This window comes from Pseudopodoces humilis, chromosome 30 (genome assembly GCF_049639895.1).
Source record: "Pseudopodoces humilis isolate 2021_Gansu_Grassland_sample_001 chromosome 30, ASM4963989v1, whole genome shotgun sequence".
In the NCBI taxonomy this organism is placed as follows: Eukaryota; Metazoa; Chordata; class Aves; order Passeriformes; family Paridae; genus Pseudopodoces; species Pseudopodoces humilis.
The window spans coordinates 4,237,814-4,260,199 of NC_142229.1; the positions used below are offsets into that span (position 1 = coordinate 4,237,814).

Here is a 22,386-nt window from a genome sequence, read left to right on the forward strand (position 1 = left end):
TCCGTGCCACTCCTGCTGTTGCTGTGTGCTCACACGAGGGATTAAATGAGTCACAGGGTAAGAGTGACCCTAGCCCATCCTTCCTCTCTGAGGGTGTTCCTGGGGAATGACTTGCAAGTGGTTTAAAGCAGGGGCTGTGTCTCTGCTCTCACTTCTCTGCTGAGGGATGAGTAAGCAGCCAGCAGGAGCTGGTGCCTGTGCTGTGCAGAGTGAAGGACCTTCACTTCAACTCCCAGTGCAGGTGGCTTAAGAAAACTTCTTTTATTCTCTGCTATAAAATTCCTCTAACAGCCTTCAAAATGATTTTGTGCACCATGTCAAGCTCATTTTGGAATTTAGTTGAAGTGGGAATGAGCTGCTCTGGTCCTGCTGATCCACATCTGCCCACAGCAGCTGCTCTTTATTCCCAGAGCTTCGAACAGCCACACGTGAACGTGGCACAAGGTGACAAATCCCAGCTTGTCTCCACCGTGGAGACCATCCCTGCAGGGTTCATCTGGTGGGGAGAAGATCTAACAGAGCTCCAGGGTGAGTGTGCCCAAAGCCACCAGGAGCTGTCAGCCCCGGGCTCCTGCCGTGCCTCTGCAGCTGCCACAACCCCTCCGAGCCAGAAGCCAGATGTGGCTCCAGAGGCTCGGCCTTTTGACAAGGAGAACAGACCAACTCAGGCTGCTTTCCTGGCCCCCTCCTGCTCCCACTCTTCCCAGGATTTGAGGGATCTCAGCTCATTCCAGGAGCTGTGCTTTTGGGAAGCAGCCTGGGGGATGAACTCGGAGAGGTGACTCAGCCCATCTCCTCCTCCTGTCAAACACAGGCTTTGCTCCTGACTCAGCAAGTGAAATCTCATTTCTTTGGTACAGCCCTGAGGTACCAGACAGAACAGCAGCAAGAAAATTGCCTTCTCCTGCAGAGCACAGGCTGTCCAGCTGAGTTAGTGTCACCAGCAGCACTCTCTAGCACTCTCCCTGTCCCGTATTCCTTGGGATAAATATCCTGTGCTCAAGCGTGGCTTGAGCAATGCTACAGGGAGAAGCAGAGGCAGCTGTTTGTTACTGTCCTGCTTGGTTGTACTCTCCTGGCTCCCACTTACAAAACATTTTGCAAACCCAAACTGAAGGAAGTTCTGTCCAAAAGCTGCTGGAGGGGAAACCATCGTGAGAGGACCAGCAGAATTCTGCAGATCTCCTCTCCTGCTCACCTATTGATGTATTCATTACGTGAACTCAGACCACAGCAGGGGCTCTGCAGCGTGGGTTGCTGGCTGGAGCTTCTGTAATTTGAGTACTTGGCCCGAGATCCTCGGACCAAAAGCTCTCTTTGCTACAGAGAGCACTTTGCACTGATTAAACCTGGTAAAAATTCATCCTGCCTCCATTTTGCAGATGACAAACTGAGGGGTTGAGCTCAGCTGGCAGAGCCCATCTCGGTTCTGAGAAAGAAACACATTTTTTCTGACTCAATTTCCACCTGGCACTGGGGGGAACAGCAAGCCATGGGTGTCCCCATGATAATGATAAATTCCTGTGGGTTGGGGAGTTTCCCACCAGTGTAGGTGGCATTTTAACCAAGGGCTGCTCACATTTGCTTTCCCCACCTCACAGAGCGAAACCCAGCTCCTCCCCTCAGTTACCATTCCATATTCCAGAGGAGAAGCTAAAAAAACACCTTTTTTTTGGCTTATTTGGGGGAGTTTCCACTCACCTCCTAGACCTTTGAAATAGCAGGGGTTTCATTTTGATTCTGTCTAATCCAGTGACAGATATTCCTGTTATCCATATAAAGGACTGCTGGGTTCTTCTTAAGTGCTGGACTTAATTGCTGGAGTTCCACTCTGGAATCTGTGGAATTCACACAGAATGTTATTAATCTAATGCAAGGCAGGCTATTTTTTTTTTTTTTTAAATTTTCATTTTTTTTTATGTTACAAAAACTAAACTCAAAACATGCCAAGAAAACAAGATTGGAAAGGAGCTATGGATCCCAGACCCAAACCAATGACAGGATCATGGGATGGTTTGGGTTTATTGCAAGGTCCATCTCATTCCACTCCCCTGCCAAGGGTGAGGATGCCATTCACTAGATCCCATCCCTGGATGTGAACTTTTGATTTGGTTTTTTGGACATCTTGTCCTCAGATCAATGATTCACATCCCAGCTGAGACAACACTTGGATTTAAAATGGAAATTTTGAGTAAGAGACGCCAGCCAAAAACATTTCAGCATTGAAATTTATGCCAGTAACGTCCCTGCTACATCTGAGGAAAACCCTGACCTGCAGTCCTGTCCTTCCTGTGTTTGATCCACACAGAACCATGAAGAAACAACCCAGATACAGCTGGGGAATGTCCTCAGTAAAACTTCCTTGGACTGTTTTGTGCTAGGCTGCAGCAACACCTCACCTGCTCAGGTAAGCTGTCGAGTGAGCTTTGAGGAGCTCAGGTAATCAATCCAGACAGAGGAGAAAACAAATGGAATTGTGTCTCCTTTCAGATCTCAGAGGTCTGCACACCAAATGATTGATGACTGCTAATTTCTCCTGCTGCGTTGTCGTGAAGGACGTGCACATCCCATGGCTCCAGCTCTTCCAGCTTTTTTATCGACCTGTGAATCATTCAGGCAGGGAAGGACTGAATGTTTAGATAAATACCTCGGGGTTCTTCACTACATTTTAATAATGCAAATGATATATGCCAATAATCCCGGTAAAATTGTTTCTACTTCTATAGCAGGACAGTGTGATGGCACAAAATGGGCTCTGACTTCCTGAACAAGGGAAATGCCAGGGAATTTTCTCAAATTTTGCAGCATGGGAGGCCACCTGGAAGGGAATTTATCAATTTAAGAGGAAAAAGGACTGAAAAAGGCTTTACTGGGTTTGAGCCCATGGTTCCAGGGGGGTCTGGCTGTGTAGGTCAATTATTGGAGCACTAAATCCACCTTTATCATCCTTCCCCAGCTTGTCCTTGAGATTATCACGACCCTGAGGTCTTTATCTGTTACATTTCAATCTGACTGATGTGTTTTCTCTCTCTGTGTTACCTCTATTTCCCTCTGCCACCTTTCACCTGGGAAAATTGTAACGCTCAAAAATAAAATAAAAGAATAAAATAAACAGAGCTGTGTCTGTGTCCCTGAACACAGGGAGGCCTTGCAGGGACACTGAGCACGCACGATCCGTCCTCCTGCACAAACTCCTGTCAACAGCAAAACTGCTGCAGCCTCCATCAATCTGGCATTACAAAAATGTCCCTCCTGCCACGGCCCCACGCTCCTCCACCCTGAAAAATAAAGGCTTTTAACATTTAAGAGCTGCACTGAAGTCTGTGTCTGCACTTGGGATGAGGCCAGCTATTGAATAATGCCAAGGATCAATATCCATAATCAAACCTTGTGCCTTAGCCCTGCCCTGTATCGTTCTCCATATACCTCGTTGGAAAAGCTTTTACAAGCTTAACCAGGAGAGTATCGCAGTGAATGTGGAAAAAAAAATATGCTTGAGGATAATCACAAATGTTCCAGAGGCCTCGCAGGGTCTCTGGTCTTAAAGTAAGCTGCTGGGTTTTAATGGGATTGATGAAACCGTCTTGATGGGGGAGCTGGAGGGAAGGGGCAGGACAGCTGGTGAACAAACACCTCGCCAACATTGCTGCACAAACAGTAATGTTTGAGCCAAGGAGCCAAAAGATCAACAGAGAATTGCAGGTGAAACAGGGTCCAATTAGTGCCAGTGGTCTGGGGAGATCTTTCCCATCGACTTGGGGCTGCACTTTAATTAAATAACAGCAGGGCTGGGGAAGAAAGCCCGGCATGGGTCAATATCTCCTCAAGGACAGGCGGCACAAGGAGAAAGGGCAGGAATCAGCTGCGGGGGCTCGGTCCTGGCTGCCCAGAACAGCCCTGAGCGAGGGAAGGAGCCACGAGCTGATGTGTCTGAGAACTGCACGTTCTGGAAAGGGCAGGACACAAATTAGAGTGAGTTAACGTTGTCAGAAGCCATTAGGGATGTCAGATGTTGCCGAGAGGGACGTGAGAGAGGCAGCTTCCAGCGCCGGGTACCGGAGCTGCAGACGTCAGCGGTGCCTGAAAACACCCAGCTCTGCGGGCTGGGGAAGCAGGGGGGTGGATTTGTCACGTTTGCGTCACATTTGTCCTGGCCCCCACCGAAAAACTGGAAATCTCAGAAAAATTGTGTTTTCTGACAAGAGTTGTGGATGTGGTGGGGGCGTCATCTTTTGGGGGAGTCAGCTTAGCCTCCTCTGGTACAACAGGGGAGGTTTAGGTTGGCCATCAGGAGGAATTTCCTCACAGAAGGGATGATTTGACATTGGGATGGGCTGCCCAAGGAGGTGGTGGAGTTACTGACCTTGGAACATTTAAGGAATGTCGATATGGCACTCAGTGCTCCAGTCTGCTTGGGATGGTGGTGATTTGGCACAGGCTGGGCTTGACTTCAGAGGTCTTTTCCCACCTAAATGATTCTGTGATTCTTTTGTTCCTTCCTAAACTCACTCTCCTATTGTAAAAGCTGCTTGGGGACCTCATTGATATCCATCAATATCTGCAGGGAGGTGTCAGGGATGGAGCAGGCTCTGCTCCCTGGGGCCCAGCAATGAGACAAGAGGCAATGGGCAGAAACTAATGCCTGCAAAGTTCCACCCGAACACGAGGAATAACATTTCTGTGTGGGTGACCAAGCACTAGAACCAGAATAACAGATTAACACAATTTCCTGACTTGGAAAGGACCGTCCTGAGCACTGATCTCAGCCTGGTACAGGGCATGCCAGCAATGTTCTGCCACTCCTGAAGCTCTGCCATCCCTGAGGCCGTGCCCATTCCCTGGGGAGCCTGTTCAGTGCTTCATTGCCCAGAGAGACTGCAGAGTGTCCCTCACCGAGGATATTCCAAACCCCTCTGGACACAATCCTGTGCCATGTGCTCTGGGATGCCCTGGCTGGACCAGATGCCCCACTGCGATCCCTTCATCCTGCCCCATGCCGTGACTCTGCCATTTGTGTCTTTCGTGCACAAACCGCTAACACGTCCCTGCAGCCGGAGGCTTCTCCCTCAGGGAGCACGAGGCTGCTTACCCCACCGAGCTCCGGGGCCGCCATGGCGGCCGGGCCCTGAGGGAGCGGAGCCGGGGCCGCGCCATCTTTTAGAGGCGGAGCGGGACCCGTCCCGCCCCATGCTCTGCCTGCCGGGGCCGCCCGGCCCCGCCGCACTCGCCGCGGAGACCGAGGGGAGCGGAGCCGCAGCCCCCAGCGCCATTGCCGCCCTCAGCCCGCCATGGCAGGTGAGCCCGTGCTCCCCGTCCTGCTCCCGCCGCCGCCCGCCCTGAGGGAGCAGCCCCGCCGCGCCTCCCCGCCGCGCTCTCCCCTCAGCCTTCTCCCCTCAGCCTTCTCCCTTCAGCCTTCTCCCCCCTCGGTTCTCACCGCTCAGGCTCCCGCTCGCTGTCACCTCCATGCCGGCCCCTCACACCCGCGGCTCGCCCCTCACAGCCGCGGGCCGGAGGGTCGCGGCTCCCCGCAGCCTCCACCATGTTAGCCGGCCGCGGTTCACCTTGGCCGCGCGGCTCCCGCGCCGTCCGCACCTCTCCGCTCCTCCTCTCCCTTTTATTTCGCATTTGGGGGTTAAATAAACCCTTCCCTGTGCTCCGCGCTGGCGTTTTCTGGCTCGGCATGGTCTGCAGGGGCTGGGGAAGGGGCTCGGGGGCATGCCCGGGGTGGCACCTGCGGCAGGGTCACCTGCCCGGCGAGCAACACCGGCCGGGCATCGAGCCCTGAGGGTGGGGTCTTCCCTCGGTGCTGCTGAGGTCATTATTTTTATTTATTTTTTTTAAACACAGATATATTTTTCCTTTAATCTGAAACAAAATGGGTGGCAGAGCCATAAGCTTGCAGATGGGATGGAGAAATGCAGGTTAATTCTTCCCTGGTCCTGAAGGGGTGGCCTCGCTCTTCCCTGATCCCGTTCTCGTGATACGCTTTAAAGCTATTTCCCCCCCCCCCCCTTTTAAAATTATTTATTTGCCTTATTATTATTTTTTTTCCAGTGCACATCGAGGCAGTAAATATTTCAGTTTTCTGGTTTTAAGTTGCTAGCCCCGTTCGATATCGTGTGTGGTTTTCTTTTGTTTTAAGGTACATTTTGGGTAAAAAGAAGTGATGTAGGTAGCACAGAAAAATGCCTGAACAAAGCTTGTTGCAAGCCTATTAGATTTCCCAGAATAAGGCCTAACCACTATTATATACTCCTGTTATTAGTGACTTTTGCCTTTTTTTTCATAAAAGCTGGGAATGAGGCTTTACAGTTTTATTCCCATCCCTTCATTTTGGAGCCGTCGTTGTCATTTTGTTCGCAGGGAAGAGCAGCCCTTGAGGCAGTTTTGGGGCTCTCCTGGCCAGGTGAGTGCAGGCAGGGCTGACCCCAAAGGCAGCACAGAACCGGTGCAAGATTCTGGCAGAGAAGGGAAATCTCCAGAGGTGTTTTAAAACAAGGTAAAGATCTGGCCTGTTAATTTTTTCTGCCTTGTCATTTCCCACATGCAGCTGACTCTTGGTGTGAGTTCAGTGCTAGGTATCATCCCTGTTGCTGATGAGCTTTATTTTTCAATAAAAACACCAAATGCTCTGTATTCACAAGGAGCTTAATAAAATATATCTCCATATAATATATAATAATATAATACCTCACTGCAGCATAGTACTGCCAGGATTGAGCAGGCTTTAAATTACCTAGTTCAAGCTTAAAAAAAGGAGCTGGTTTTGGTAGTGTTTTTCCTGGCAGGTGGAGTTTGATGCAGGCTGTAAAAAGAAGTGGAGAAGCAGAACAAATGCTGGAGTGATGAGCAGCTGAAGGGCTGCACAGTGCCAGAGCCAGGCTGACTTGCACACCTTGGTCTGCCAGGTGATTTCAGTGTAGATAGAGGATTATTGCAACAAGTAGTTCTGGCTAGCAAACTGGAAAATAATCCTTGAGATATGTAGAACAATTGGATTAGCTGATGAGCTCTTGCACCCCTGCTCATAGCTCCCAGTCACGATCCAGATAGCTTGAAATGAGAGCAGTGTTAACATGGAGATGCACTGAAACAAATTCAACCTTGGGCTAGCAAGGAGGTTAAACAAGCCCTGAGATTCTTATCATGGATTTAAACAAGCCTTTGGCTTAGTCAGGATGTGGAGACCACTTGAAAATGTCTTGTCAGAGCCCTGGGGACAAGAGGAGGTCGTGCTGGGGTTCTCAGGGGTGGGTTGTGCTCCTGCTGTGCCTTAACAGACTGAATTCGAATGGTTTAAGATCCAGCCCAGTTATAAGCCCTGCCCTGAGCCAGGCTCAGCTTTGCTGAACTCTCTGGAAGCACAGCAGATGGAAGGAGCAGGATGGGGAATCAGGTTCTCAGAGCTCAGGCCTGTTGCTCCTTCAGCATTTTCAGCATGGAAACAAATGGGAAGGAAAAGCAGCTTCTCAAGCAGCGGTGGGAGGATTTGGGCTGCAGGGTGGTGGGTGTTTCCTTGGGTGACAGCAGCAATTTTAAGCAGCTGCCATCCTTCATCCCCCCAAGAGGGATGTCAGGGGTCAGCCCACCAAAGCCTTGTGTTTCTGTGGCAGCCACATCTTCTCGGGGTATTTCTGTTCTCTTTGCACTCCCTGAGCCCAGGCAGACCTGAGTGTACCTCACTAAGTCCATATTGGTCTGTGGGTGTAATTAAACCTTGCTAATATGAGAATTTCTGTCTTGAGATGTCAGCTACCAAGGAGTTGAATTCCAGTGGAGAAAGAGAAATCATTTCTCTGTTGGTATATTATTTGGTTGGAGACTTCTTCAGGGGAAGCTTGAGATAATGAACAGTGTTTGAGGCTTTCCTAACAGAAAACTTTGACTGTGGATTTCCCCCACATTTGTTTAGAAGAACCTCTAAAAAAATGTACAAACTGCTGAATTTGTATGCAATTCCTATTTCAAATGTCTTTAAAATTAAACCTAGTTTTTTATCTTTGATTCTGTCAGTATGTTTGGGGGTTTATTTCTTCCTGGTGTAGCCAAATCTGCCAATTTCCTCAGCACGTGGAGTGTCCCGAGGGGCCGTGACTTGGCTTTGTTGTGGTGTGGAAGTTGATTGGAGACCATTGAAAGGAAAATGGGTGAAACTCCAGGCATTGTCGGTATAGATTCCTCCCTCACAGGGAAATATTTCTTCCTGAGAAGATCTTGTTCTGCTGTAGCTGCTCCTGTCAATGTCATTGTGTGAGCCACCTAAGAAATCTCAAGCCCCAGAAGTTTCTGGAGGGACATTTCTTCAATAGATTTATTTTGCTTTCAAACACTTCTTTATGTGTTTATCCTTACAGGAGAAAATGCAGATGGCTGCACACAACCCTTCTACTTCCATTGGAGCTGATGGTTTATATGTTGCTGCAAAATCTATTTATATCAAGTGTTATTTATGAAGCCTTAGTGGTCATGACATGGCCTGACAACAGTTCCCGTGGGGTTGTTTTTTTTGCTTAAAAGCTGCAGGAAGACAATATTGACAGTCAGGATGAGTAAGAGGTGAGCATCCTGATGTAGTGAAGGCAGGAGTAAAATAAATCATTAGAAATGAAAGTTCTTGCTGTGTTCTCCAGCCTTCCTGGGGGTGAAGTGTGTTCAGACACGGCCAGCTTCGTGGGGTGCACCGAGTATTTCTGTCACTACTTGGGAGCACATTTGCTTTACGGGCAAATGGTTTTAGTTAAGAGCTGTCTCTGGACAGGGTTTCTTTGATGGCAGGAAAGGAATCTGATGATATTTGGCTGTTTTCAGGTTGTGGGGAGGAAATGTTTGCTGTCTGAATGTTTTTCTGTTGGAGATGAATCTACGTGGGGATTTCTTGCCATGGTAATTTGGCCCGGAAAGGAGCAGAGCTACTTCCTTGGAAAGGCAGTCGGGGTGTTGAGACATCGCTGGCACTTGGTGGGGAGGGAGAGGAGGAGGAGGGAGAACTGAACTCGTAGCTCAGAAATCTCCTGTTGAAATTTCATCCCTTCCACTCACACGAATCTCGGCCGTGTCCGGTGCCAAACCCCGGGAGCGCGTGTGGCACCGGGAACGCGGCGAGCCCAGCGCGCCTCTCCAGAGGATCCAGGAGCTCTGGTTGGATTTTGTGCTCCCCAATGTTGTTGTCAGCCTCTCCTGGGAGCTGGGACTCTTCCCTTGGCTCTTCAGTGGCCCCGGGGCAGGGCTGGTTTTGGGAAGGATGAATTGGCCACGAGGCCGTGCCCAGGGAGCCCCAAAACTCAGGTTTGGGTGTCTCCCTCCTGTGTTGTGGGAATGGATTGAAATGCTCTGTCTTCCCATCTCACAGCTCCGTTTGATTGTTTGCTGAGGAATGGCTGGGCTCGAGGTAACTGTAAAACCAGTATTTTAATGAGTTTATAATGTGAAATTCAATGATCTGAACCTCCCTGGATCTCAGTTCTAAGAGCAGAAGATGCAAGTGCTGGTTAAGGAAGGGACCGGGGCAGGGAATGCACTTAACATCCAAGTGTCTGCCCTTACTTATTTCATTCTAATATTACTTTGAATTAGCAGCTTCAAGAGAGAATAAACTTCATCCTATTTCGCTGAAAGGGAATTTCCAGACTTCCTTCTCAACCCTTTCTGGCAACCAGAATATTTTATTCTTTCCCCCAAACCTACGTTACTAAGCATTAATAATCAATGTGTATTTCTACCCAGGCACCTTGGGGGGATGGCATGGCTGGATTTTAGCTGAGTATTTTGGAGACTGAAACATCTCTGTCCTCTGAACCAGGAATGTTTTGATCTTGGACTTGCGTCAGCAAAGTGCCTGAGAAAACAAGCTTTGTCTGATAGTTGTATTTTTAGGAGCAGAGGAGCCCAGTTGTTGTGGTGGAGGAGCCGAATTATCCCACAGTACCTGGGAGAATCTGAATTTTCCAAGCTCTGCGTGCTCTGAAAACAAGAGCTGGCCTGGTTTCTGTGTGCGTTTCCCTATAAAAGGGACTGCTTGAATTTGTCACCCACTTTATGTTCACTTTGGAGTAAAACTGCTTGGAGAATGGGCCTCAAATGAGTACGATGGTGAAGGAGGGATTGACTCACCATTTCTTGGTTTTGGCTGTTTGGAAATGTGAGTCACCAAACTGATTTTGAATTCGATTTTGAATGGCTCCATGTCCCCCAGTTTGTTGTCTGAATTTATATTTAAATTGAACTGTTGCAGGGCTCGTGCCATTCCAGCAGTTGGCTGAAGCATTTTGGGAATGCAGGGTAGTGGGAAAGTAAGTGAAAAGCAATTTCAGGGGGGGGCTCATGCACTGACATTCCTGGGAATTAACCTCGGGTGTGAGCTTTGAGCAGTTTGGGCTCTCAATGGAGCAACACATTTTAATTGGCTTTACTCCTGTTTTGCATGGCCGTGAAATAGCAGCCCAGGGCAATAATGTGGATTTTAGTGGTTTGCTGGCTGTTACCCACTTGTGAGATTGTAAAAGTTAACAGAACAAAGTGCAGCTTTAATAGGAAGGCGCCTTAAACGCTAATGCACTTGGCTGTGTTTATGTGCTGGGCTGGTTAATGTGGATTTCTCCCAGCCCTCTGGAAATCCTATGGATCTGCTGCTAGCAATGGCAAGGAAATGCTGGAAGTGTTTCACCACCAAACCCAGCTTATTTTCCAGCCCAGAAGCCACCATCTGAAGGGTTTCCTATTATTTATCACTTACCTGGAGTGTCTTGGATTTCATCTGGAAGCTCAGCTCAGGTGTGCTGTGCTTTTGAAGGCGATTGTGTGTCAATGTTTTTAGCAGCATTCAAGGTCATGGAGAGGATCTCATCAGATGGACACGTGACTCCATGTCGTGGCTTTCACTTTTTATTTAGGAGCTTGGAAGGGAAATAAAATGCTGCACTGCAAAGTTAGCAACCTTTTCTTTAATGTGCTGATGGAAATGGAGCTGTCTCAGAGCTCATAGCCGTTAGTGGACTCTGCTGTGGGAGGGTTTGAATTTTTATGGAGTCTGTGAATCCATGTGACAGGAAAAAACTAATTTTGCTCTGTTTATTACTTGTCCTTTGTGTGGAGAATCCTGTATCCAAACCCTCACCATACACAAGCAAAGGAAACACATCCTTGTTTTTGCAGGCTCTAAAGCACCAGCTCTTCACAAGTTACAGCAGCTTTTTGTCCCCTTTTTTCATTTTTTTGGTGCAGAATTAATTGTTTCTGTAGGGTAACTAAGTTTTCCTGGTGCAAGCAGCATTTGCTTGGTCATATTTTAACAGATTGGGGTTTTTGATGAAAGCTGCCAGATCATGATTTCCTGAGTGTTTTGTTGTATTAAGACCAAACCTGAGGAGTAATTTGGATTGAGACTGACAAGAAAGAAATTGGAGCTGCAGATCCCTGTTCATAGGCTCAGAGTGCAGGAAATAATTGCTGTATTCTCAAACTGTTCTGTGTCCTTTCATCTCTGGGAACAATAACAATTACCAGTAATTTGCTGATATTGGATGTATTTGCATGGGTGCCATTTAATTTTGTGTGTGGAATTTTGGGAGGTTGTGCTGAGCAGAGTCATTATTACCAATACAATTTCACAGGGCTCTGGTCTGGTTTATTCAGCCTGTTGGACGCTTATTATTTGTAATTACTTCAGCTCGCTGATAGATGCTTTTAAAGCTAAAAAAAGGATGGATGAGGGAGAGGATTTGGGGGTTTTTTAATACCCAAGTGTTGGGAGTTTGTTGTAGTCCTGGCAGATGTTTTCCTTGTCCATCTGTCCTGTTGGCAAATACCAGGAAAGGCAAAGGATGGAAGGCTGAGCTCCTTTGGAGTCGTGATAAAAACGCGATGTGAAAACCCCTCCTGCAGCAGGGGAAGAGCTGCTGGTGCTGTAAACATCCTCTGCTAATGAGCTGCTCTGCTTTGGAGGGGATCAAACACAGCTAATGCTTTTCATGGAGATGCCTAATCAGGCACAATAGAACCAAGCAAAGCTGTCAATTAAAACTTCTATTAAATTTCTCTTTATAAATGAGCCCGAACCCAGGGCGCTGTCTGAGCTCCCCTCCTTGGCTGTTGGGGTTTGGTGAAGATTTTGTCATCAGTATTTGCCTGGTTTTGGAGCTCACTTAGGTACCCTCCATCTGCATTGGGCTTTTCTCTAATTATTCAAAGGGCAAAATGTCTGCTGAAGTGCTGTTCCTTCGAATAGCAGCAGCTAAGAAGTCTTGCATTTATCTGATGCCAATTAAGTAAGAATAATTGAGATTATTTTGTTAAAAGCACATCTGCCAAAGAGCCCTGAAGATGAAGCAAGCCATTAAGGCACAGTATTAAACCCACAGTATATTGGTTGAAAAAGGATTGGTTCACTGGCAGAAATCACAAGGATGTTTACTAAAGGTAAACTAGAGGTTGTTTTTACTAAATTCTGCCAAAGTACTTTTTAAAAAAAGTCTTCCCAAAGCCAAGGTTTTCTTCAATAACCTATAATTGGTTTAAATATTGTTGTAAGTAGTGTGAAGTGTGAAAATATTATAATTCTTTGTGCTTTTCCTGATCAGCCAGTTGGGTGTTAAACCAGCTGTTCCATTTCTGTCCCTTCGCTTGGAGAAGCCACTTAACCTCCTTTACCAGTTCTGTTGCTCACAGGGATTTTAAATTCATTTATATCTATTTAATGCATTCTTAATTACCTGCTTACACAGGGAGGAAAATCTTCAAAGCTGCAGCACTGAGTGACTGAATCCCCATCTCTGGTGATGTGTGGGACACAGGGGTGAGGTGGCTCCTGTCCCCGTGGGTTCATATAAATGCATAAATAAATGCACATTTCTGGGGAGCTGCTTTCACCTGAGCCTGGAACAGGAGCGATGGAGTCACCCAGCAAGTCAGGCTGAACACAGAAACACTGCCAGGCTTGTTGTGAAATTAATAAATTAGTAATTGCTTGACTTAACATGTGGGAATCAAACCCAGGGCTGCTTGCAGTTGTTTGGTGTGTGGGCAGGGAGTAAGGAGTGCTTGTTTGGCTTAAATATAATTAATGGCAATAACGATTTAATTTTTCCCCAGTGGCTGTGGGAAACCCAGCTGTGCTTGGGTGACCAAAGTTCCTGGGGCAAACAGCTGGACACCAGTTATTGGTGGGAATATCAGCATCTATTATTGCTAATACAGCAAATAATGGCATCTGTTGTGGCTCTGTGACACCCAGAGATGCTCTGGGTGGCTCTGCTTTGTGCCAGCTCCAGCAGGAAGCTTCTCCTGCTGCTTTGGGTTTGGCTCCAGGTCAGGACCCCCAAACCCCGCTGTGCTTTGGGGTCGTGATCCTCCTCATAAAAACATGATGTGAAAACCCGTCCTGCAGCAGGGGAAGAGTGCCAGGATTGCACTGCCAGCAGTCCTGGAGCCCAGCAAAGATCCCTGCACGCAGGCACTCAGACAGAACCTGGAACATTTCCCCTCTAAGTGGTGTAAATTCACTGATTATTCCCAGGAAAGATTTTCAAGTAATCTCAAAGGAGCGAAAAGTCACTGAGCAAGAAGGACATAACTCTCCCAACTGGATCATTAAAAAGAAAATTAAAAAGTGTGCTAAGTTGAGATTGACTTGTGGCCATGCTTTGAAGATTAAAAGGGCTTTTTTCATTTGGGATGCAGGAGGTAGGGATTGGTGGGAGGAGGAATTGTGGCTGCCAGAGCAGTTGGGCTGCAAATTACTGAGCTGTGAACAAGATTCCAGAATCACTGACCAAAACATTGGGTATCTGCTCTTTTACCCCCCTGATTTTTAAAACAATTAGTCTTGCAGCTGGATTTTCAGCGTGGCTGCTCGCTGTGTAATGCAGGGCGATTTTTAGGCATCCAAGCAAAAGACATATTGAATGAAAAACTAAACAAATGGTTTTGTGTAGGTCTTTAGAAAAGTAAAATAACAGCAGCTTCAGCTAAAGGGTGGGACATCCCATATTCTTTGCACATCCTGCTGGATTTTTCTGTACAGGGATTTAGCCTAACCTTTGGAAACCTATTAGTCACAAAAATAGGGAGAGAAAGCTGAAATACGAGGGTGCAAACCAGCTGGTAACTGGTGTGTGGAATTTGGGTTGGGAGGAACCTCCAAGCCCATCCTGTGGTACATCTCCCACGTTCCCAGGCTGCTGCAAGCCCTGGCCTGGGCAGGCAGGGGCGGTGATTCCGGGAATACAGAAATAAAGGTAATGATGTGTTCAGGGTAATCTGGGAATTTGCAAGGTAATGACGTGTTCAGGTTCACTACCTCTCACCCTGCTCTTTGCTTCTGTCTTTCCTTGGAAAAGAAAAGAGCTTTTGCCTTTATAATTACAGGAGCACCTGGAGCTCCAGGTACTCGTTAGTTTATGAGTTTATGACTTAGTTAATGAGCAGGGTGAATACAAGAACAGGTCCCAAAAAGCACATTCCTTCTCCAGTATTTCTGTGCCTGTGCAGTGTAGGGCTTTGGCTTCGCTATTCTTTTGGTGTTCCAGAGCAATGATTCCTTATTTCTTGGCCAGAAATCAGCCACAGATATTCTTAAAGGCACTTCCATCTTGCAATCAACTTTTTTTACACAGAACTCTGTGTCTGCTCTGATGTACATCTCACATCCTGGGTTCTTCTTACAGGTGTTTAAAAGGAGACCGATTCAGGAAAAGTTCTAATAAACACCTTAATAATGCAGGTTGTAGATGAATTAGGGATTTAAGAGCAGAAATTGGCCACAAAGCATTGCATTGTCCAGCTGGAAATGTGGGATTCAGTGGCCAGGGATTGCCCCAAGGTGTCCTTTTTCTAGGAGAGAGGGATTTGTGGGTTCAGCCAGGTACAAGGGGGGCTCTCAGTAGGAGCAGGACTGGGCATCACTCCCTGAATTACCTGGGAAGTTTTTAGAGCAATTCCAGTAATTCTTGATGTCTGTTTGAGTGGGAACAGCAGTAGATGTTTTCATATCACAGCAGATCTTCTGCTAAGTGCTTTTTTCAAAGAATTCATAATTCAATGAATTTATAAACATCACTCTAAGATCAAACTTAATAGCTGAGGCTTTCTGCTGTTCCCATTTGTGGGTGGAAGTGGATCTATTTATTGTGCTTGTGTGTGATTCTATTTTCTGTGTTTGCTGTATTATGTTAAGTGTGTTCTGGAGGGTGTTCATGGGATTAAATAAGCTGATGTAAAAGATCATATATTTGCTGTGCCTTTGGGAGGAAGAACACTTAAATTAGGAGATCACTACAAAAATGTAGTGAGGGGGCTCATTGAGCTGTCAGAAACCTCCTCCAGGTGACACAGGATGTTCTTGCAGGGAAGCTGTGCCTCCCCCTGAGCACTGCAGGTTCCTTTTGGGTGTCTTTCTTGTTCTTGTTCAGGTTCAGAGGAGGGATTTGGTTTCCAGGTGTTTGCAGTGCCTGGGTTGCATTTTGTTTATTGCAATTGCAAATTTATTGTCATTTTGGTGATGGGACAGAACCGCTGTGTGCCACCCCTGTGCAGGGGGAATGGGGAATTTCAGAGAAGGGTTTTATCCTGCCCAAGTGCTGCAAAACTGCAGAGAATAAATATTCCAGCTCAGAATGTTGTCAGTAGTTTACCAGTGTGTGTCCAGGAGCAAACAGAATTTGGCTGGAGCGCTCAGAAGTGTTGGTTCATCCCCAGACTGAACACTGAGTATCTGAGAAAGCAGAAAATTGGATTTTCTCATAAAAATCAAAGTGAACTCCTCCTAGGAGTAACATTTCCAAGGAGTAGAAATGCTTCCACCAGTTTGCATTTCAGATGTTAAGCAGGTAATAAAAATGATGAGTGGCTGTATCAGACCATCACAGCCAAGCTCCCTACGCTGAAACAGAGCGAGGTAAATCCTGTGCTGTGATTCCCTTCCCACAGCCACACACAGCCCTGAGCTCTTCATTCCCACCTGGCTTCCAGGAACTTGAAGCTGCACTGTGAAATATTCCAGTGCTTGAGCCAGTGGAGTTACATTTGGAATTAGCATTCCCTGGAGTGACAGCGATTCCAGTCCCTGCTCACCGCAGGGAATTGTAACCCAACAACCTGGATCTGTCCCGACATCAGTCCTGGCAGCTGGGATTGAAGTGGAGATACCCACATTAGCAGGTGGTTTGTTTGGATTGAGTGTAAATGCAGAGTAATCAGAAATAAATTGTTTGAATGTTGAAATTCTCACCGATGATGAATTTTGGAGCGATTAGTTTTAATTACAAGGTAAATAGACAAGTCGTTGATTGCATACTTAAGAATTTTAATTGCATCGAACTCAATTATACTTTGAACTGTGATATTCAGGGCAAGAAATATTTGAGTCCCTGGCATTGTTTAATGCATCCAACTATTAAAAAAAATAGTTGGATTAAACAATAGTTGGACATTGGAGTAAAAAAGCAAATGGCTTACTTCTTTCAAAAGCTAAAGATTTCCTCTTGCTGTTGGTCCCTGTGAGCACATCAAACACCTTGAATCTAAAACAATTTCCAGTTCATTCCTTAAAAGTGTTTGAGATCAGGGATCTTCAGCCAGGCTGGGTACAGCAGTTGGTGTTTTGTGGTCTTCAGGTTTTGGTGATGTTTGTGTTAAGGGCTCTAAGATTTCTTTAGGTTGAAATGAAGATATTTGTGTTTGTGAAAACATTTGAAATTCAGAAGGAAGGAGGAAAGGAAAGGATGTAATAATTGGAAAAGGAGCAAACGGAGGGGGAAACTTTTCAACATCTCTTTGAGTCAGGCTTAAAGGCTGGAATATCCCATGTGTTTGTGTGCACACAGACTTCACAAAGGGGTCAGTGGAGATCCCTGGATCCCTTCCATGGCTCTGAGTGAGGGATGAATAAGGAGCGTTGCACGGGACAGGCGGCAGCTCTCAATTAACCGAGCACTGGCCCTTTGATCAAAGCAGGACCGAGCACACGCTGAGCCCCGAGCAGCGAATTCTGACTTGTGAGAGGGCTGGATGGATCCGTGGGGCTGGATGGAGCCATGGGGCTGGATGGATCCGTGGGGCTGGATGGATCCGTGGGGCTGGATGGATCCGTGGGGCTGGATGGATGTGTGGGGCTGGATGGAGCCATGGGGCTGGATGGAGCCGTGGGGTTGGATGGAGCCGTGGGGCTGGATGGATCCGTGGGGCTGGATGGATCCGTGGGGCTGGATGGATCCGTGGGGCTGGATGGATCCGTGGGGCTGGATGGAGCCGTGGGGCTGGATGGATCCGTGGGGCTGGATGGATCCGTGGGGCTGGATGGAGCCGTGGGGCTGGATGGAGCCGTGGGGTTGGATGGAGCCGTGGGGCTGGATGGATCCGTGGGGCTGGATGGATCCGTGGGGCTGGATGGATCCCTGGGGTTGGATGGATCAGTGGGGCTGGATGGATCCGTGGGGCTGGATGGATCCGTGGGGCTGGATGGATCCCTGGGGCTGGATGGATCCCTGGGGTTGGATGGATCCGTGGGGTTGGATGGAGCCGTGGGGTTGGATGGAGCCGTGGGGCTGGATGGATCCCTGGGGCTGGATGGATCCGTGGGGCTGGATGGATGTGTGGGGCTGGATGGATCCGTGGGGTTGGATGGATCCCTGGGGCTGGATGGATCCCTGGGGCTGGATGGATGTGTGGGGCTGGATGGAGCCGTGGGGCTGGATGGATCCGTGGGGCTGGATGGATCCCTGGGGCTGGATGGATGTGTGGGGCTGGATGGAGCCGTGGGGTTGGATGGATCCCTGGGGCTGGATGGATCCCTGGGGCTGGATGGATCCCTGGGGCTGGATGGATCCCTGGGGCTGGATGGATCCCTGGGGCTGGATGGATGTGTGGGGGTGTTGCTCCGTGCTGTTCCGATTGTGACTTCAGTGTCAGCTGTAGGGTGATGGTGTCTCCTTAATGGGGATGTGACAAATTCCAAAGTGATGTCCAGGAGTGTAAGGGCAGCCTCGGGCAGGGCTGTGCTCCCACAGAACGGGAGTGGGGCAAGGAGAAGATCCAAGGAGAAGATCCATGGGAAGCAGTTCCAGAATCCCAGAATTGTTTAGGAAGACCTTGAAGATCAAGTCCAACCATTAAAGTTATTAAAGAATTAATCCAGCACTGCCGCATCCCCCACTAAACCATGCCCTGAATGCCACGTCTCCATGGTTTTTATGTTCCTCCAGGGACAGGGACTCACCCACTTCCCTGGGCTCCAGTGCTTGGCAGCCCTTATTTATTTCTTGTTGGTTTTGTTGTTGTTTCAAATCTTTCACTTTTACTCCTTTTCCATCTCACTTTGTGCCCATGGTTACTCAGCATTTTCCCCCGGGGAAGTGGATGAGCCCAGCACGAGTCCTGGGGAGCTTTGTGGATCACTGACCCTTGGCTTAGGGAAGAGCTCTGAGGTCTTGCACCTCTTGAAAATTTGTCCAATTGCTGATAAAAACATTTCCGTGCGAGTTGCACAACAGAGGCTCGTGGAAAAACACCCGGAGAAAAGCCCCGTGGTGATTCCAGCTGCTGCAGCCAGGCATGTCAATATTTATTTATGCCAGTTGTGTTTGGAGGGCTCTGGCTGGGTTTTTTCCCAGTTTGTGGCCGAGCTGAAGCTCCCTGGGCCGGGCTGCTTTGCGTAAACCCGGCAGAGGCGTGGAGTAAGCGAGGAGTAACGGGGGAGTAACCGGGCTGCCTCCTTGTGTAAGCGAGGCTGGGATTGGGCACGGAGCAGTTACACAATGGGGAAGTATAAAAAGAGGATAAAAGTGCTCCTAGGGATGAATATCTGCATCCTCCAGGCTGCTGCAGGAGCTGCCTCCCAAAGGTTGGTGCGGGTTCTTTTTGGGGTTCACACCCTGGTGGGGATGGTTGCCAAAACTCAACTGATTTGGTGTCAGCGTTATGAAATAAGAAACTTAAAAACTTGTATTTGCAGGTGTTAATAACTAACTTTCTGTATCTTAAAGATTTGAGGACTTAGTTTCTCATTTTAAAATTGCTGTCGCTGTAAAAAGAGGTATTTACTATTTCAAAAGTGTTTTTTCTGCTTATCCATAAACTTTGCTTTCCTTTTAATCTTTAAAATGGGAAAAATTCATATGATGTTTGTATAGTAAACAATATATATATATAGTAAAAAGTAGTTTTATATAGTAAAAGAGGTTTTAAGAGAGCTTGAGCACGAAGTACAGCATCTTGGTTAGTTTCTGTAAGTTTATTAATTCCAAATCTTAATAAGTTACACTAAATGGAAGTGTTTATTTCCAGACAAGCCTAACAGATAAATCAGTGTAAAACTTTTCAAGTGTGGGATCAGTTGTTGTATTGATCACTGGTCCTGGGAGCCACAGGGATGCCTCAGCCTTTGGGAAGGAGCTGAAAAATTGGCACATTACCTCGATTTACTTAATAAATGGAATTTTTCCTAGATGAGTCTCTAACTCCACCTTTGTTTTAATGTGATTAAAGTCTTGGAAAGAAGGGAGCTTTCATCAAAGTGCCAAGTCCAAGTACAAAGCAGTCTGAGAAAGGACCCAGTGTGAGCTCAGGTTGCTTTGAGGGCCGTGAAGGAGCTTAACGAGCTGTGTATTAATATCCATAATAATCGGAATGCCCAAATTATTAATTCTCCCCAGAGAGACTGCAAGGGCTCCGTAGCATTATAAATCAAATTACTGTGTGCCATAAACTGTGTGAGGTGTGCTCTGTGGCACAATGAAGGAACACTGAGACAAGATTTAGTTGTTATTAAAAAATATTCTTTTAAAAAAAAATTAAATTAATTAATATTTTATTTAAAAAAATAAATATTACTTTACCCTGAGTCTGGAGTGTCAGTTCCCAGCACAGATATCGAGCTGGAAATTGGCATCTCCCACCTTCTGCTTGCACTTTTCTGCAATTTAATCTCACAGCTTCTTTTTCTCATCCCTGTCCACCCCGGGAAAGTGGCAAATGCACTGCACAGAATTTGGGAAAACTGTTAGAAAATGGGAGTAATGGGGTGAAAGGTGAGTAGGAACTGCTTGGCCAGCAGTGTTTTGATCTAACACCCTTCAGGGTGACTGGAAACTGAAAAAATAGAAAAAAAAATAAAAATAGAAAAAAAAAATAGAAAAAAATAGAAAAAAAAATAGAAAAAACCTGAAAAAATAGAATTTCAGCTATTCTAGTTTAGAATCACAGCCTAACTAAGCTGTGACTTAATAACTTTACTAACCAAACTTGGAGTTTTTGCAAGCTGTTGGGATCCTTTGTTAAACAGCTCATTCAGCTGGATTTAAGTCCCCTTCTCATTCATACAGGAAGTTAATGAGATTTAGCTAATGTGCTTTAAATCCACGGAAGGTTTGAGCTCGGCATAACTTTCCTGCTTAGCTTTGTGTAGACTTGCCCTAAATAACGTTGGTCAGTTATTAAAGAATCGTTTTGGACGGCAGTCAAAATAACAACTACTTAAAAATTCATTAGTGCCTGCAAAGAAAGAATATGTTTGTGCTTTGAAGTGAAAAGAGAAGCTTCTTAAAGTGCCCATCAGCTCTTTTTAAAACCTAAATTGGGTTTTTTAAAGAACTGCAATTTTTAGGAAGTTTGGGTATTCAGCAGCGTTTTATTCGTCTCTGCCGCAGGTAAAGATGAACTGTGTGGTGTTAGGTTAAATTTGGAGTCTGCTTTTATTCAGTTGTGGATGTGGTTCAGTGGAGGAGGGAAATCTCTGGAGCATTTAGGATGTGGTGGCATTTTCAATACAGGGAAAGAACTCAGGAGGCCCCTGCTAAAGACAAATCACGAGTTTCCTGGGACCAGAGAGGCTGCTCCAAGAAAAAACTCCTCCAAGACTGGAGCAGGAGGATAAAACTCCTCCAGGACAGGAGCAGGAGGATAAAACTCCTCCAAGACTGGAGCAGGATAAAACTCCTCCAAGACTGGAGCAGGATAAAACTCCTCCAGGACAGGAGCAGGATAAAACTCCTCCAAGACTGGAGCAGGAGGATAAAACTCCTCCAAGACTGGAGCAGGATAAAACTCCTCCAAGACTGGAGCAGGAGGATAAAACTCCTCCAAGACTGGAGCAGGAGGATAAAACTCCTCCAAGACAGGAGCAGGAGGATAAAACTCCTCCAAGACTGGAGCAGGAGGATAAAACTCCTCCAAGACTGGAGCAAGAGGATAAAACTCCTCCGACACTGGAGCAGGAGGATAAAACTCCTCCAAGACTGGAGCAGGAGGATAAAACTCCTCCAACACTGGAGCAGGATAAAACTCCTCCAAGACTGGAGCAGGAGGATAAAACTCCTCCAAGACTGGAGCAGGAGGATAAAACTCCTCCAGGACAGGAGCAGGAGGATAAAACTCTTCCAAGACTGGAGCAGGATAAAACTCCTCCAAGACTGGAGCAGGAGGATAAAACTCCTCCAACACTGGAGCAGGATAAAACTCCTCCAAGACTGGAGCAGGAGGATAAAACTCCTCCAAGACTGGAGCAGGATAAAACTCCTCCAAGACTAGAGCAGGATAAAACTCCTCCAAGACTAGAGCAGGATAAAACTCCTCCAAGACTGGAGCAGGAGGATAAAACTCCTCCAAGACTGGAGCAGGAGGATAAAACTCCTCCAAGACTGGAGCAGGAGGATAAAACTCCTCCAAGACTGGAGCAAGAGGATAAAACTCCTCCGACACTGGAGCAGGAGGATAAAACTCCTCCAAGACTGGAGCAGGATAAAACTCCTCCAAGACTGGAGCAGGAGGATAAAACTCCTCCAAGACTGGAGCAGGATAAAACTCCTCCAAGACTGGAGCAGGATAAAACTCCTCCAAGACAGGAGCAGGAGGATAAAACTCCTCCAAGACTGGAGCAGGAGGATAAAACTCCTCCAAGACTGGAGCAGGAGGATAAAACTCCTCCAAGACTGGAGCAGGAGGATAAAACTCCTCCAAGACTGGAGCAGGATAAAACTCCTCCAAGACTGGAGCAGGAGGATAAAACTCCTCCAAGACTGGAGCAGGATAAAACTCCTCCAAGACTGGAGCAGGATAAAACTCCTCCAAGACTAGAGCAGGAGGATAAAACTCCTCCAAGACTGGAGCAGGAGGATAAAACTCCTCCAAGACTGGAGCAGGAGGATGGCTTTTACAAGAGAAAATGAAGTGTGGGTTCTGGGCACTGTCCTCACATCTGTGAGATGGTGAAAATGCCCTGGAAGGCAGAAAAAAATGGATTTTAGGCACTCTGTGGATATGTGAGAGTGGGTGGGACCTGACAGGTGCCACCAGCTCTGGGATGTCACAGCGTGGAGCAATTGGATTTGTGGTTCTGCACACAGCACTTGCGTGGTTTAAACACTGATTGGGCTTTTTTAACCTCGGTGATGAGGGATT

General features: G+C 47.0%; 1 protein-coding gene and 1 long non-coding RNA gene across 3 annotated transcripts in view; one reads left to right on the top strand and one right to left on the bottom strand.

Annotated features, from left to right (window-relative positions):
• Positions 1–5,546, bottom strand: LOC148182430 (uncharacterized). The gene is made up of 3 exons (XR_015774724.1): positions 5,435–5,546; positions 2,400–2,601; positions 1–1,838 (listed from the first exon to the last, which is right to left on the bottom strand). It is a non-coding gene; the product is annotated as an uncharacterized LOC148182430 (long non-coding RNA).
• SLC23A2 (solute carrier family 23 member 2) overlaps positions 5,173–22,386 on the top strand; it is a 58,334-nt gene continuing 41,120 nt past the window's right edge. Inside the window, exon 1 of one of the 2 annotated variants that reach the window (XM_005532969.3) lies at positions 5,173–5,295. The gene's annotated coding sequence lies outside the window, so the exon portion shown is untranslated. Of the gene's footprint in view, positions 5,296–18,757; positions 18,833–22,386 lie in introns of those variants that run through there. The other variant, XM_088068322.1, reaches the window with a different exon arrangement.